The sequence below is a fragment of the Acomys minous genome (assembly GCF_964271855.1).
Source record: "Acomys minous genome assembly, chromosome: 2".
NCBI lineage: Eukaryota > Metazoa > Chordata > Mammalia > Rodentia > Muridae > Acomys > Acomys minous.
Window position 1 is genome coordinate 65,757,262 of NC_140484.1, and position 17,304 is coordinate 65,774,565.

Below are 17,304 nucleotides of genomic sequence, written 5' to 3' on the forward strand. Positions count from 1 at the left end.
AGTTCGAGGGCAACCCGGTCTACAGAGCAAGTCCAGGACAGCCAAGGCTACACAGAGAAACTCTGTCTTGAAGGAAAAACAAAAAACAAAACAAAACAAAACAAAAACAAAGCAACCAAACAAAAAGTTTAAAGCAGTGTGTGGTGGCACACACCTTTAATCCCAGCACTCAGAGAGGCAGAAGCAGAGGGATCATTGTGAGTTCGAGGCCAGCCTAGTCTGCAAAGCAAGTGCAGGATGGCCAAGGGTACACAGAGAAACCCTGTCTCAAACCCCTACCCCAGCCCCAAACAACAACAATAACAACAAGGAATTTTAGGGCCTAGTGATGTAACTCAGTTGATAGACTGCTTGGCAATCACACATGAAGCCAGGAGTTCAATCCTTAGCTCTGCCGGGCGTGGTGGCGCACGCCTTTAATTCCAGCACTTGGGGGGCAGAGGCAGGTGGATCACTGTGAGTTCGAGGCCAACCTGGTCTACAAAGCAAGTCCAGGACAGCCAGGGCTGTTACAGAGAGAAACCCCTATAATCTGGGCACAGTGGTTCATGCCTGTAATCTGAGCACTAAGTGGTAGTGGTGGAGACAGGAGGATCAGAATTTAAGGTTTATTCTCACCTATGTAACAAGTTCAAGGCCAGCCTAGGCTACATGAAATCCTATCATGGCAACAGCAGGGCCAAATGGGGATGTTCCAGAGCATGAATTGATCTCTGTATTACTAGGTCACATGCCCTGCAGGCAGCCCAGCACTGACATCTCTGGAAGTGCTTTCCTTCTACCCATGGCATCTTTCCATGTCCCTTGAGGCGTCAGTTAAGGAAGACTATTATCAACCTTCTGGGGTTCAGGAGGCTTGCACCAAGAGTCCAGCCTGAGGCAGAGGCAGGCAGACCTCTGAGTTTTAGGCCAGCATGGTCTACAGAGTAAGTCCAGGACAGCCAGGGATATTACACAGAGAAACCCTGTCTCCAACAAAACAAAACAAAAAGGTGGGGAGGATGACAGTGGCAGGGGTGAGGGCACACAATGTAGGCTCCTACCCAGTCTGTACCCTCACACTCCACCAGACCAGACCTCTTTTTGTTTTGTTTTGTTTTGGAGACAGGGTTTCTCTGTGTAACAGCCCTGGCTGTCCTGGACTGGCCTCGAACTCACATAGATCCTTCTGCCTCTGCCTTCTGAGTACTGGGAAGATCTCTTTGTTTTTATTTTTCCGAGACAGAGTTGTTTCTCTGTGTAGCCTTGGCTGACCTGGACTTGCTTTGTAGACCAAGCTGGCCTCAAACTCACAGTGATCTGCGATTAAAGGCATGAGCCACCATTCCCTGCTCAGACCAGATCTCTCTCTCTCTCTCTCTCTCTCTCTCTCTCTCTCTCTCTCTCTCTCTCTCTCTGTCTCTGTCTCTGTCTCTCTCTCTTTTCTGAGACAGGGTTTCTCTGTGTAGCCTTGGCTGTCCTGGACTCACTTTGTAGATCAGGCTGGCCTCAAACTCACAACGATCCGCCTGCCTCTGCCTCCCGAGTGCTGGGATTCAAGGCATGTGCCACCTCCCTACCTCCCCCCACCCTGCACCCACCCCCCCCACCCCCGGCTCAGACCAGATCTCTTAATGTAAAGCTAAGACCCTTTCTCCTGAACTCCAAATTTGCATACCTAGAAATAGACAGGGAACGAATATTCCTGGAACAAGGAAAGAAAGCTCAATATAGGGAGTCTGAACCACAAGGAACCAACTAGGGAAGGTGGAAGCCAACCAGGAAACACAGAAGTCAGGGGCATGGGGGGGTTGTCCTTGACAAAGAGTTGAGTTGGCAGAATGCAGCATAAGCCCACTGCATACCCAGGGCTGTGTGGGAATTGCAAACCTTCAGAAGGTGGGTTAATGGCATTGCCTGAGGAAAAGCAACATTCTTGAGTAACCGCAGACCATCAGGAAAAAGAGAACAGAGAGTCTGCCTAGAGACAACGCCTTGCTGTGTAGCCCGTGCTGGTCCCTTAACTCGCAAGGGTCCTCTTGCTCCATCCAATCTCTTAAGAGCTGAACTTGCAATCTTGAGCCACCAGGCCTAGCCCGATCATAAATAAAAACCATGAGGGGGAAAAAAATGTTTGCGGGAACTTCTCTGAACTCATGTTACTTCCTCTTGAATATGAAAGCATACATGGAGTGTTTATTCCAGCCAGTCAGAATTTACCTCTGGCTTTCTTATTATCGCAACTTTGCCAGTGTGCAGAACGTGAGCTTCGAGAGCCATCCTTCCATAGCCAACTTTGTCTCCTCACCTCCTTTCTTCCCATTTCATGCATGACACTGTCTTGCTCTACATACAGTTTAGGATGAACTAGAAATTCATGGAAATCCTCCTGCCCCAGTTAGAATTGTACATGTGAACTACCACATCTGCCTTTGTCTATTCAATCTTGAAAAAAATTGTGTGTGTGTGTGTGTGTGTGTGTGTGTGTGTATACATTCATGCCACGGTATACATGGGGTTCTGGGGCTCCAACTTGGGTCACCAGGCTTTGAGAGGAAGCAATAGCCACACTGAGCAATTGCTCCCATACTTTTCCTTTCAGTCCTCACCGCCACCACTGTGCTCCCTATAGTCTTACTTATTTACCACATGTAAATGGAGTTATAAATTATTTGTCTCTTTGTGTCAGGTTTGCTTCATTAGTCTTTCCCTCCCCCCCCCCAATGTTTATCTGTCTTAGGACATTTCATAGTGGGGCGGTGGTGGCACACACCTTTAATCCTAGTACTTAGAAGGCAGAGGCAGGTGGATCTCTGAGTTCAAGGCCAGCCTCATCTACAGAGTGACTTCTAAACAGCCAGAACTACACAGAATAACCAGGTTCTTTTTTGTTTTGTTTAGTTTTAGTTTTAATTTTTTTTTTTTTTTTAGACAGGGTTTCTCTGTGTTATCTTGGCTGTCCTGGACTCACTTTGTAGACCAGGCTGGCCTCGAACTCACAGTGATCCATCTGCCTCTGCCTCCCAACTGCTGGGATTACAGGTGTGTGCCACCATGCCTAGCGAGAAACCAGGTCTCGAAAAAACAAAAAATAGGCTGGGTGGTGGTGGCATACTCCTGTAATCCCAGCACATGGGAGGCAGAGGCAGTCAGATCTTTGTGAGATTAAAGCCAGTCTGGTCTACAGACTGAGTTCTGGGACAGCCACGGCTACACAGAGAAACCCTGTCTCGAAAAACCAGAAAACAAACAAACAAACAAACAAAACCAAAAACCAAACGGAAGAAAGGAAAAAACCCCAGACCACTCAACGTTTCATCTTTTTTCAGTGGTGCGTCTGCTTTAGTCACTTGAGACGGTGTCTTTTACTGAACGAGGGGCATTTTTTTCACATAGACTGGCTAGCTATCAAGTCCTAGGGACTCTCTTCTCTCTTCATCCACTGTATGCAAGCCAGTGCTGGGACTACGGACCCAGGCAGCTATGCCTGGCTTTTTACCTGGGTGTTTTGAGTATGAACTCAGGTCATGTTTGTGCACCAAGTGTTCTTGCACACTAAGCCATCTCCCTAGCTGTTTCTTTCTGGTTTGTTTTGAGACAGGGCCTTACTATGCATCCCTGGCTGGCCTGGAATTCACTATGTAGCCTAGACTGGCCTTGAACTCACTGAGTCCCTCCTGCCAAGTGCTGAGGTTAAAGATGTGCACCACCACACACCTGGTCCTTCTTCCCATCCATCCGTCCACTCATCTGTTTTGTTTTTGTTGTTTGTTGTTTCTTTTAAGACAGGGTTTCTCTGTGTAGCCTTGGCTGTCCTGGACTCGCTTTGTAGACCAGGCTAGCCTCGAACTCACAGAGATTGGCCTGCCTCTGCCTCCCGAGTGCTGGGATTAAAGGCGTGCGCCACCTTGCCTGGCTTGTTTTCACCATTTGATTATTGGGAACAGTCTTGCTGTGAACACGGGTATATGTATGTCTACTTAAGCCTCTACTTTTAGTTCCTTTGGGCATATAATCGGAAATGAAGTTACTGGATCATACGGCAAGTCTGTTTAGCTTGCCGAGGTGCTGCCAGGCCATTTCCTTCCATGGCAGCAGCATTCCTATCGCCATCAGCACTGTACAAAGGCTCGCTTTGCAGACAGTGATCCGTCTGCCTCTGCCTCCCAAGTGTCCTTTGTATTTTTTGAATTTACTTATTGGCCATCTGTGTATCATTCTCAGAGAAACAGCTAATGGAGTCGGGTTATATTTTTGAATTTTGAAGAGTTTTATTTAAGTGTGTGTACACACACACACACACACACACACACACACACACTCAGAGGTACCCTTATAGACCAGAAGAGGGCATCAGGTCCCTTAGAACTGGAGTTACAGGTGTTTGTAAGCCACCTGATGTGGTCACTGGGGACTGACATCAGGGCCTCCGGAAGAGCAGCCGGTGCTCTTAACTGAGTCTTGTGTCTTTGTTTCTGGTTTTGTTGTTTATACTCAACATCTTTTGAAAAAAGATTTACATGTTGGTGGTAACTAGACTTAACATTTTTTTTTCTATTCTTTTTCTTGGGTTGTACATAATTAAGGAAACATCTCACTTTTGTTGTTGTTGTTGTTTTCGAGACAAGGTTTCTCTGTGTAGCCTTTGCTGTCCTAGACTCACTTTGTAGACCAGACTGGCCTTGAACTCACAGCAATCAGCCTGCCTCTGCCTCCCGAGTGCTGGGATTAAAGGTGTGTGCCCCCACTACACTCAGCTAGACTTAAAAATATTAGTACACTTCTTTTTGTGTGGTTGGCATGCACTGCGTGATATGTGTATGGAGGTGAGAGGGCAACCTGAGGGAGTCAGTTTGCTCTTTCTATGTTGTCAGCCTTGGGGGCAATGCTTTACCCACTGCGCTGTCTTGCCAGCCCCAAACGTATTAGCAGTGCAACCGCACCTGGGTGCCTGCTAGGTTCCCCTGTCCCTAGGAACAAGAGATAAATTTAGGACTTCATACATGCTAGTCAAGTGTACTACCTACTTGGCTCCATATTTTAAAATGCCCGTGGTCAGGCTGACGTGTGAGATAATTAAAAAAAAAATTCTGAGTGTATAGGAATGGGGAGTAGCATTTTCTCATTGCTGTGTGATATGTGGTCCATGTGCAGGGGTCTATAGACAACTTAATGCACTCTTTCCTTTCACCTTTACCTAGACTTTTGGAATAGAACTCATATCCTCGGCCTTGGTAGCATCTTTGTCGGCTGACCCACCCCACATGGACCATGATAGTATTTTTCTAAAGCGGAATTTCGGACTCAGACTGCAGGAAAGCTGAGCAAGCTAAAAAGCCAGCTGCCTGTGGTTTCTTGGTGAGAACAGAGGGCCACAAAGGGAAAGGATCTGAGAAACGAAGAAGCCGGAGCCTTTACTACCACAGTTTAGGACCAAGGGAAAGCCCGAGCATGGCCAAGGTCAGTTTACAAGTAAGTCCTGGCCTCCTTGACCTTGGAGTGAAGCTGCTGGGGAGAAGCAGCATTTTTTTTCTTTCTTTCTTTCTTTCTTTCTTTCTTTCTTTTTTTTTTTTTTTTGCTTTGTTTTCTTTTGGAGACAGGGCTTCTCTGTGTAGCTTTGTCTGTTCTGGACTTGCTCTGTAGCTTGAACTAACAGAGATCCGCTTGTCTCGGCCTCCCTGAGTGCTGCCTCCCCGTGCGCCAAGGTGCCCTGCTCCAGAAGCGAACTCTTAAGAGGAATCTGTGAGAAGACAAAGCCCTGGAAGATGAAGACAACGGGGTCCGGGAGGGTGCAGACCTGTGAATTCTTCCACAGAACACCAAAAAGGTGAGCTACTTCGTGGCCGTACAGTTCCAGGCCTATTGGGGGCATGTAAAAACCAGGATAGGTGTGTTTGAGAGGGGGCGTTCCTGCGTTGCCATTCAGAAAAGGTTTTTTAATCTAGTTTTAAAACTGAGTTTGGCTATTAAACAATCATAGAAACCCCACACTGCTGGCATCTGGGTGTGCATTTTAGCAACCAGGCCGAGATAAATAAAGCCCGAGAAGGGCAGCGCTCTCCAGAACGCACAGGGATGGGCTGAGGGGCTCAGAGGACTCAGGGCCACCTCTGCTACGAATTTCTCCGGTCGCGTAGGTCCAGAGGAAGTCACACACTCGAGGTGGCTCTCTTGAATGGCAGTCCCTGTGGTCTTCAAAGTGGTGACCTTAGACCTTCCTCTCGATTATATAGACCAACACCTTAATCAAGTCGCTAGCATCCCAAAAGATTTATAAAAATAATTTCATCCAAGGGTTCCTGCTCATCGCCACAGAGAATACGCGCGCCTCAAGTCTGGTAACCTTGGGGTCTCTGAGCGCAGGGAGCCCGCTCCCTTCCGGGGACAGCGCTCGGATGTCCCGGGTCATGGCCAAGGGATCCAGCACAGATGCTGGCCAGTCTGGCGCGACTGCTGTGCCCCACCGCCGTTGAAGAGTTCAGATTCCAATTGCAGAGCACCGAATCACTTATAGTCTCGTGGTCGCGAAAGGGCATCGCACAAGCGACCCTCGGGCCTCAGAGAGAGAGGCTGGGGACTTGATCAAGGCAAGGCTTTCAAAATAGCCCAGCGACATACAGACAACGGAAAGGCATTTTTAAAAAAATGTATAAAAACATTTAGCGAACACATCATGGCAAGTTCCAGTACATAGACCAATCTCCGCGCGCACCCGCAGCCAGCGATGCCTCTCCGGCACGGTCTCCCAGATCTGGGATCTGGGATCGCAAGTGCCCCCTGTGGCCGGCCCGCGCCTGACCTCGCGGGCCTGGGACGGCATCTGTGGCCTGCGCAGGGCCCAGGAGGAAGTTGGAGCCTCGGGGCCGAGTAGAGGGCAGTTCGGCTACGCGGGCGTGGTGGGGGCCCTACAGAGCAGGGGCCACCCGGGAGACCGTGCGGAGGCCCGCCGGAGCTCGCGTCTCCCCACGTGGCGGGCCCCACGTGGAAGGGGCGGAGGAGGAAGGAGGGTGAGGGCGGATGGAGTCACCGCACCGGTCGCGGGACCCCCGTGCGTCCCTAGAGCCTTCAGGGAGGTGCTGGGCTGGGCCGGGGTGTGCCTGTCTTGCCCGGCCCCCTCGGCTGCCCGCAGCGCTAGCAAGCACTTTCGCGTAGCTGCTAATCCCTAGAGAGAGCCGATTTGTAGTGAGAACTATCTGTAGGGGCGAGACCGGACCATGTGGGGTTGTGTCATTGGTTTGCAAAGAGACCCCGCCTTTGAAAAAAAAAAAGCGAGTGAGCGAGGGGACCCTCACCTCGCCTCCCGCCTCGCTCCTGCTCTGCCGGAGGGCACCAGAGCAGCGGCCCGCGCTGCTTCCGTCCTTCTCTTTCCTTTTCTCTGCGCTTTCCTCCTCCTTCCCGAGAGGAGAAAACAAATAAAGAAGAGCAAATAGCCGGGAGGCGCTCGGCTTTCAGGACCTTCCCTCCCCGGATCCAAGTTGCAGCCAGCATCCTCTGGGGGGTGAGCGCGGCGCGGGGCGGCCGCGGGGCGGGCGCGGGCCGGGGACCCCCAATGCAGCCCCTCCAGGCCGCAGAGCTGGCAAGAGGGCGCGCGGCCAGGACGAGGTGGGGTGTGTGTAGGGGGGGGGGATCGGGAGCTGGTGGGCGGGGGAAGGGGGTGGGGTGGGTGGGGAAGTAGGAAGAGGCTCGGCGGCGACGGGAGGAGGAGGAAGGGAAGGAAAGGAAGGGAGGGAAGGGAAGGGAAAGGAAGGGAGGGGAGGGCGGGAGGGGGTGGGGCTCAGGGCTGGAGAGATTAAGTTTTTGTGTGTGTGTCTCTGTGTGCGTGTGTCATTTTAAGGTGGCTCGGGAGCGGCCCAAAGAAGCCAGCTGCGGCCGGAGGAGAGAGAGACTGAGCTGGGAGCCATGCCGCGCTGAGGGGGGTGCCGCACCGCCAGCGCCACCACCGCCGCCGCCGCCGGGTGGGGTGGGAGGGGCGGGAGCCTTCGCTACCGCCGCCGCCTCCCGGGTGGGCGCCCTTCTCCTTGGACGCCGGCGACCCAGGACGAGGTAAGGGGGGGTGTCCTCGGGGAGGGCCGGGCTGCCGCCGCCCCCGCCTCACCTGCGGCCGCTGGCTGGGGCGCCGTGCCCGCGCCTCACTGCGCCACTCAGGAGGAGGAGGGCGAAGGACACCGGGCAGGCATCCGAGGACATCTTTGGTCAGCGCCCCCGGCCCAGTGTCTACACGCTTCACCCGGGGGTGGACGCCCGCTTGGGGGTTCTCGCCCACCGCCTCTAGCCACTGACTGGCCGCCCTTTGCGCCAGGATTTTTGTTGTTGTGATGAGTTGATGAATGCGAAGTAGGCGGTCACCTTCCTTCCCATCAGGATTGGAAAAAAAAAAAGGAAAGAAACCCGGAGCGCAGCGGCGTCCTGAGGGCAGTGGAGGCAGCGTCTGGCGACGGTTTCCTAGGAGCCCCGGCTTGCTCCAGGAGCCTGGAGGGTGCGCGCGCGAGGGCTGCCGGCGATCTCGGACGTGCGCGCAGCGCGCCGCGGGGACAATACGGCCGGATCCCTGGGGACCAGGAGTCCGTGCATGCCAGGGTGCGGCAGGCCTTGCTCCTGTGAGGCGGGCGGGCGCGAGGTGGGGGGGTGACCGGGGTCGGCGGGTACAAGTCGGGGCGCGCGTGGCTCGGGGCCCCTGGGGGCGCGGCCCCTGTCGGCCCAGGATCCCGCGCAGCTCCCCAAGAGTGTAACTGAGAGGCCGGGAAAGACGCGAAGCGGATCCCTTTTGTTTTGCCGGCCCGGCATTGTTGGCTCCTTGGGGTAGCCGGGGCCACATCTGCCGCTGCCGCCGCCGCCTCCAGTGGCGCGCGGGGCTCGGCCCGCCAAAGTCGCGGCGGGGCGGGGGGCCGGGGCGGGCTGCAAGGGCGGGGGCGGGCGGCGCGGGCATTTCCTCTGCCCGGCCGCGCTCCCGCGGGCACCACTTCCTCCTAGCCCTCCGCCCGCTGTCCTCCGCGCCCTCTCCGGGGCCGCACTTTTCGGGTGGGGCGAAGCAAAAAAGAAAGTTTCGTAGAAGGGTCTGGCTGGGGCGCGCCTGGTGCACCGGGGACCCAGCGTGGCGCTGGTACTGCCCGGCTGCCGCGCTAGCCTTCTTGTGTCTGGGGTGTTCCGCGGAGCTGGATCGACCCGTGAGAAGAGCCTTTCTTCTCTGGCTCGCGCCCTCCCCAGTGCCTCGGGCGACCTGGGCCCGGCAGCGCGGGAGTGCCGGCGCGCCCAGGCCTTGTTCCTGCGGGAGGGCCCGCGGCGTGGCCGGTCGTCTGCAGCCCACGCTGCGCCCAAGGGACCCGGAGGCCGCGGGCCCGAGAGCTCGGCGCGGTCACCGCGGGCATACACTTGCGCGCACACACTCCCTCCCGTGGCTTGCTTTCCGCCGGCGACGATGGTCGCCGACACCGAGGGTGCGTGTGCGCGCGTTTATGGTACCCCTGCCCAGCCCCCACCCCCTACTTTTCCCAGATGCGGCCCAAGCAGCGGTTGGCTCCTTGGGGACCCTCGCGTTTAGGATTTTGTAGAGGAGCAGGGCAATACCTCCTGAAATCTCTGCGTGCTTGAAGGCTGCTGGCAATGGCCTACGTCGCCACTCCAGGCTCCCAACCCCGGGCAAATAGACCTTTCTGGATATTTGCCCTGTTTTCTTTAAAAACAGAGAGAGGGGAACTTTGTAGATGTTCTTAGGTGCGAACGGCTTGAAGGGTAGGTAAGAGAACTCTATGCATTGGAAATTTAAAATCCTAAACGCTTTTATTTGCAGTTCTTCGGGAGGTTGTATATTTTTGGCTGAGGTGGGTTATTTTTTGAGGGAGCATCGCGTTGGTAGATGGGTTACAAAAGTGTTTCTGCTTTCTAACTTTGACGGGATGCATCAATTATGGGATCTCTTTTCGAAGGAGAAACGGTCTTCTCTCCTCGTGCTGGGTTCAAAGACAGTTTTAAAATTACCTCGCGTTCGGCTCCTGGGGCTGCTGCTTGCCTCTAGATAGATTCTTAAACAACTAGTTTCCATCTACTAAAACAATTCTGGTATGAAACGTTTTTTTTTTTTTAAGATAAATCTCTTGCATCTTGAGTAATGGGACTTTAAAAGGGTCTTGGTTTTATAATGACTTCATTTCAAAGAGTACTTCTTAACAACAATTACAAAGTAATATTTTAAAGGCTAATTCAACATTTTCAGCCCCAGCAACTTTAATGTGAAAACAAGGTTTCCTTTTTATTTTTCTAAATAGCAACTGTATCTTAAAGTTGGAACATTGAATATCCTTTTGTCTGGCTCTGACACACTCCTGGAAAAACCCCCAGTGCCCTTTTTTATAGCCCCCCAAAGAAAAGTTAATGAGCTGGTAGGTTTCAAGCAAGAACCAGGCCCTCCTTCTTGCAAAATATGCTTATAGTCGCTATTGAAGTTGAATGTTAGCCGTGAATGTACTTGCCTTTAATGAAACCAGTTTAATCGTTCACACTTGATCAAGTATAACATGACCAAACAAAGGAAATAAGCCAGCATATTTCTGTAGAGCATTGAGGGGTTTAGTGTAAGTGTTGATGTTGGGTCGCCCCTCCCCCCACTCCTGCCCCAGTTCAAGGGAGAGAAGGTTGAAAGCTAGGGGGATTTATGACACTGATTGGTTTTTCTGTGCCCCAGGGGTAGGGGACACGAGTACGTCTCTGTGGAAAGCAGCTATATTTGTGGGAATTAAAAGATCTCAGGTTTGCACTTAGTTCTGGACCTGACAAGGTGCCTTTTGGTTTCTTGTTTGGGGAGATACTTAAGCTATAGGCGTATGTTGCCCCCCCCCCCCCCCCCCGCGCGCTTTGTACTGGCACGTTAATAAGGGAGAGTGGAGGGCGGTGTGGTGTGCCCTGCTGAGGGGAGCTCACTACCACGTGAGTTATTTACGGTTTCACTTGGGAGCTTTGAAACTGGCCCTTGAATGGGTGTTCTTGTGGGGGAGGGGCAGGGTGAATTACCTTTTCTTAGCTGTGATTAAAAAAAAAAAAACCCTTTGTCCTTCAAATGCATTTCCTTGCTAAGCTTGAGTTGCAATTTACGTGTGGGATTTAGTCGTCAATTTTAAGGGAAGAAACGTCTGTAAAATGCAAGCATGCCACTTCAGAGTTAAGAAAGTTAAAAGAAAAAAAGTTTAGCCACCGGAAAGACAAACACTGCCACTGTAACATACTTTGTTACATACTTTGTGAAATATTTTGGCCTTTTAAGACTCAGGCACACCTGTTCCTGTCCCTGCTGAGTCGTTTTCTTTCCCTGCCATTGTTAATCTGGCCCTTGTACACAAGATGAAACAGTAAAACTTGCTAGTGGAATAATTATTAACTACTCCATCCTTTACCCTTTCAGGGAATAATCAATAACTTCACTCTTGACTTTAAAAACTCCAAACAGAAATTCTCTTGTAAATCTAGAAAGTGTTTTAAAGAAACATTGGATTAGAGAAACTACAAATAAAACATGGTTCTGAGACTGTAGTCAGTAGATTGATATATACCTCACCAGCAGTGGGTCAGATTTAAATATTGTCATTTGGAATCTTTAAAACAGTAAAGGAAAGTGAGCCCAAGATGGTATGTTTTGTTGGAAATTCTTTTTTTTTTTTTTTTAATTTTGATTAATTAATTATTTATTTTTGAGAAAGGGTCTCTACATAACCTTGGCTGTCCTGGAACTCACTCTGTAGACCATGTTGCCCTAGACTCACAGAGATCCGCCTGCTTCAGCCTCCCACATAAACGTGTGTGACACCACACCCAGCCTTTCTTATACTTACTGACTTTTGTTTTATTTTTGTTTTTGTTTTTCGAGACAGGGTTCCTCTGTATAGCCTTGGCTGTCCTGGACTCATTTTGTAGACCAGGCTGGCCTCGAACTCACAGTGACCCACCTGCCTCTGCCTCCCAAGTGCCAGGATAAAAGGCGTGCGCCACCACCATATGGTTTTAAGAAGTCAGTAAGTGGCCAGGCAGTGGTGGCAGAAGCAGGGGGATCGCTGTGAGTTCGATGCCAGCCTGGGTCTACAAAGCGAGTCCAGGACAAAGCGAGAGAAACCCTGTCTCGAAAAAACCAAAACCAAACCAAAACAAAAAATAAAATAAAAACAAAACCAGAAACATCCAAAAGGACACTTTTAGGGAGGGCTCCTACTGTGTTGTCACAGAATGTCTTGCCAACAACAGCCCCTGGCTTCATGAATCATTTTTGAAGGAGAAGTTATCCCTTCTGCACTCAGTGTTTTTTCCTAAATGGAAAAAATAATTAAAAAAAAAAAAAAAGATTTTTACAGCATGTTTGACAGGTGGTTCCAGTTGTTATTTTTTATCACTGTCACTTAAATATAGAGGGGCTATCATAATGTATGTGAGTTCAGTCTGTGGCCCTCTGCTAATCTTTCTAGCAACAGAAAGCAGTGTGCTAAGAGTTCCCAGTCCCTGGTGTAGGCCACATGGAAACATAAACATTCACACAGTACATGACTGGGATGGGACATTTGTTGTTGATTTTGTTTTTTCAAGACAAGGTTTCTCTCGTAGACCTGGCTGTCCTGGACTTGCTTTGTTGACCATGCTGGCCCCGAACTCAGAGATCCGCCTGCCTGTCTCCCAAGTGCTGAGATTAGAGGCATACACCACCTGCCTGGGATGGGGCATTTACCCATAATGGTTGGTGTAAACAACTCTGCTAATAACATCCATGTCCAGGTGATAGCAGCTCATCATAGAGAGTAGAACAGAATTTTAGTCTTTAAAACAAAAATAATACAGTTTGACCCTTCACCAAGAAGTCCTTATACTAATAGAAATAATACCTTTGGGTGAAATCTTGTCTTACCAACAATCTTCCTGAGGGCTGGCTGGCTCAGGAATTAATGCTTGTGGTGAGGTCTGTGTATGCTGAAAAGTTTTGGAAGTACCAGAATGCTTGGTGGGTAGCTTGTAGGACTGCCTAGGTGGATCGCCTTACCTCTCACAGCTGGTAAGCAAGTCCTAATTTGGCTGCAACTACAGCTGCCCGCCCCCTGGAAGCCGGGAAAACTCGAGGTGCGCCCCATCTTTTGAAGTTGATTTTTATTCAAGTCTGGGTTTAATAGAATGAATGTGTCACGAGTTGTGAAGGTGTTTTTTTTTTTAAGCCTTATCTCTGAATTCAGAAAATTATATCTAATAATCGCCGAAAACATCAGAACCATTTTTTAAAAGGTGTTCAGTGGCTCTTTTGATCATGATTTAATGAAAAGTATCCGAAAGCTATCAGTGTGACTCTAATAATGATAGTCACAAATGAATGTTTGGGGCCTGATCTGGAGTTTGCTTTTAGGTGTCATTATTAATGTGTAAGGCCTAAATTATGGCTGCACACTTGGGCATTCAGAACTTCTCCTGTGAAGAGAAGGGCTTGGCACGTTGTGTGGAAGGGGGGGCGGGATTCACAGATGAATATAGAACGTACAATGATGAGAGAGCCAGGCCATTGTTTGTGTGGAATGTTGACAATGGGAGCCAAGGGGCAGTTTCGTCTTCTGCAGGCACACAGAACCGGGATGGGAACCACCAGCCTGGCATTCATCTGCCTTGGTGAGGCATGGAAATTTGGCAAGCTTCCCTTCCTGAGTTTTTCTTAGAAGGTGGTCTTACTGGACTCAGGGAATACATGCTTTGGCATCTTAGCAGTCTGCATTCTTTTTGAGGAAAGATTACAAGAGCAAATAGAAGCAGTTTCCAAGAAAAGCATTAAGAATCACACGCCCCCCCACCCCCCCTTTCAAATTTGATATTAGGAGAACAGTTTTTTTTTATAAATGCCAGACACTGAGGCAACTGAAATCCCAAGAAGGAGCCGTGCTTGTTTTCAATTCCTTGCTGTGCCCTCAGGGACAGTCACCTACACTGAGTACTTGGTGTAAGGCCTGCCTTGCCTTGTTTGTGGCTCCTGTTCTTCTTTCTGAAAAGGCCTTTTTGGGTCTTCGTTCTCAAAGCTTTCCCTCTCAAAACCATGTGGGGCTCGTGATGGCTCAGGTGACAGGCGTTCCCGGTACCTCGTAAAAGCCTCCATCCAAACTGGAATCAGGTGGGTAATTGTCTATTCCCCAGAGCTGCTTCTATCTGGTATTTAGCAATGTGCAGTCATAACTTTGAGGCCCCTTGGCAGTTTCCATCCGTCCCTAGCTCTGTCCCCAGTGGGTGCTTGAAGAGATGCCTTGCTTTAGCCGTGCGTCTAACTTAGATTTAACAGACGGCTGTAGAGTGGACTTGAGTTTCATAGACGTTGTGATAAAATGGCTGGCTTCTGACTAATGGGGCAAGCACTCATGTTAGTTTAATAAGGAATCACCGCTTCTGTCCTAGGCAATAGACCTTTCTTTCCCAGTCCCCACGCTAGGTGGTGTTTGGAGGATGTTAATCCTGAATAGCTGGTGACTAGGTTTGCCTTGGCCTCTGGTGGCAGGAAAACCCCGGTGAAGGAGGAGGAGAGTGGTGCCCTTTACTCATTATGCTTTAAAAAAAAATCCTCCTTATTTGCAAACTACAAAAAGAAATATACTTTACCCCATGTTACTTTTCTGGTCTGATCTCATGTAGCACAGGCTAGATTTGAATTCCTTCCTTATCCTTATCCTACCTCCCAAGTGCAGGGATTAGACTTGCAGTGCCCAGCACACCTGGTTTATGGTATTGGATTTCCCCCCCACCTCCCCCATTCTGATCAGCATGTGCTTCTTGAATTACAACATTTTAAACTTGCCTGGCTTAAAGATTGTTTGCTAGGAGATAGTAGCAGTAGCTTTCTGTATCACTGGAGCCCAGATTGAGGCCTGCCCAGAGCATGTGGAATACAGCCTTGGGTCCTGTAAGTTCAGCCTCATAGTGGCTCTGCTTCCATCGTGTTTGAAATTTGGCCTTCAGCTATCTCACCAAGCGCAGGACAAACAAAAACTTCATCCCTGCAGTCATGGAACCCTTGGAAGCACATCTGGAAGGAGCTAAGACCCTAATGGAATGGGATACTTTGTTCTTGGTCCTAATATGATGACAGCTAAAAACAAAACAAAACCAATATGGAGCCTAGCAAAATAATTGTTTTACGTGTGCAAACTGGCATAATAGAGCCTGGAAGTGTGGGCGGGCGTGGTGGCGCAAGCCTTTAATCCCAGCACTCGGGAGGCAGAGGCAGGCGGATCTCTGTGAGTTCGAGGCCAGCCTCGTCTACAAAGCCAGTCCAGGACAGCCAAGGCTATACAGAGAAACCCTGTCACAGGGGGAAAAAAAACCCACAAACAAACCTGGAAGTGTATTCATTATACACTGATTGCAGAGCTGAGAAGAGAGTAGTGGGAGGGGCAGGAGAAGCAGGTGCAGATGACTTGCTGGAGAGGGTCGCCTCTCTCTGTACTCTCCTTTTAAATGGACCCTAGTTGTCACTTTTCTCTCACTGATGGAGAATTTTTTTAATGTGATCTGCTCAGGAGTCCAAAGTGTGCTTCTCCACTGCTGGTTCGGGTCGAATAGCCCGAGGAGGGGTGGAGGTAATGCTTCGCACACACTTGAAACGCTGGTGTCCTTAGACTTGCCTGCCTTAAAACCAAGTCTCAGGGATGGTCTGATAGAGAGGGCTGACTTTCTGAACCCTTAACCCCCATCTTCAGGCCAGAAGTGCTCTCAGTGGTCAAGTGACCTGGTATTACTCAGGAAGGGGATGATTCCGCCAGAGAAGGGCTCGCTGCTGGAGCTACCAGGCCGGATAGGACCGGACCGTGTGGGCTCCCGGTAATGGCAGAGCTGGAGTGACCACTGGAGACTGGTTTTGGCTACTAGTTCACTAACACCAGAGACTCAGGCAGAGGCCAAGCCTAAGAGGCTTCATTAGGAGGAAGCCGTTTCGTTTTCCTTCCTAGTGGAGTGGACGGCGCATATTTTAAAAGTTGTTTTTCCCTGCCTTCTCCAGATGTTATGCTAATTTGCACTGCTGGCTGTGTAGCTCACCTGCCTTGCGGTGTTGGTTTTTTTTTTTTCCCTTTAAGTCGGGGGAGGGGAGGCTGGAGTAGGTGCCTCGGGTGGGTGTCACGGTCATTCCGGAGAGCAGCCAGTGCTTTCTCCGTTGCTCTCAGAGCTCGTGATGAAACTCCCTAGAGAAGAATGATAGAGTGCATCAAACGACCCTATGCATATAATGAATGTCCACAAGTAAGATCTGGGAGTGTTGCTTATCTTAAAAACAGTTCACAGCCATTAATCTTCACGAGGCTCCTGCGACCTGGGTAAATACAATAATTCCTGTTTATTTGCGTGGAAGAAATACCGAGTCGCTTTCTCCAAGTTACGAAGGGGCTGTTTTTTCTTTCCGATTTCCCGTAGCGCAGAGTTGGTGAGGTGGACCTAGTTCCCGGGACCCGTTTGCCTTCTGCCTAGGCGGGCACTAGAACAACTTCCGGTGTCCCTCGCGACCTTCCAGGAGGGGAAGAGAGGGTGGGTCTGAGACTAAGGCCTCCGCCACACCTTGCCCCGCCCTGGGAGGGGGCGGGGACTGGCTGGGGACCCAGCAGGAAGAAGCGTGGGGGAGCCTTTCTCGGCTAGACTTTCTGGAATTCTTGGATCTCTGGACCTCCAAGTGGGCTGCTAGTCCCTGGGGTGCATGCACCTGGCGCCGCCGCCCGTCTATCTCTGCGCTTAGAGAGGGGCTTCTGACACCGGGAAAACTCCCCTTGTCCTCGCCTTTTCACTTGCTAATCCGAACAGCAGGGAAGTCTTTAGGTGATGGAAATGGGCCCTGTTCCCCAGCCCCCACTTCCTTCCTCCTGCAGGCTTCCCTCTCACCAGCTGGCTTCCAAGGCTGGGAGGGAGCTACGGGGTGACATGTGACACCGAGGTGGGGAGGACACTCAAATAGGCTCCCACTTAAAGCTCAGCTGAGCCAGGGGCATGCTAGTACCCCGTTCTGACCCCGCTTATGCACACAGTGATCCTGTCTTCCTCATGTCGGGGACTTGGGGGTCTTAAGTGTCTCTAGCGCCTCCAGTGGGCTTTCAGGGAAGTTCATTGGTAGACTACCAGGAGGCAAAGGGCCCACAGGGGCACCATCCTTGTGGCGGGCTTGAGGTGCAGCAAGATTTTCAGTGTTTTATTTGTACTACAAATAGGGCCATAGAGCTTGACACATATAACTGCCAGGACCGAAGCCAGTCTGATGTGTTTGTTATAGTGGCAGCTCTTGGAGTTTGGGGATTGACTGGAGGTGCTAGCCATTAAGGGGAAAGGGGGGGGGCGGGCAACAGGAGAATTGGG

The 17,304-nt window shown here is 50.7% G+C and overlaps 1 protein-coding gene and 1 long non-coding RNA gene across 7 annotated transcripts in view; one reads left to right on the forward strand and one right to left on the reverse strand.

Annotated features, from left to right (window-relative positions):
* Nucleotides 1-6,225: 6,225 nt before the first annotated feature.
* On the reverse strand, nt 6,226-7,394 carry LOC311592387. Its single transcript, XR_014777396.1, has 2 exons — nt 7,272-7,394; nt 6,226-7,172 (listed from the first exon to the last, which is right to left on the reverse strand). It is a non-coding gene; the product is annotated as an uncharacterized lncRNA (long non-coding RNA).
* CTBP2 (C-terminal binding protein 2) overlaps nt 7,339-17,304 on the forward strand; it is a 130,058-nt gene continuing 120,092 nt past the window's right edge. For 2 of the 6 annotated variants that reach the window (XM_084772706.1, XM_084772711.1), the window contains exon 1: nt 7,741-8,022. The gene's annotated coding sequence lies outside the window, so the exon portion shown is untranslated. Of the gene's footprint in view, nt 7,478-7,740; nt 8,023-8,112; nt 8,557-9,391; nt 9,414-17,304 lie in introns of those variants that run through there. The other 4 variants (XM_084772707.1, XM_084772712.1, XM_084772708.1 and 1 more) reach the window with 4 other exon arrangements.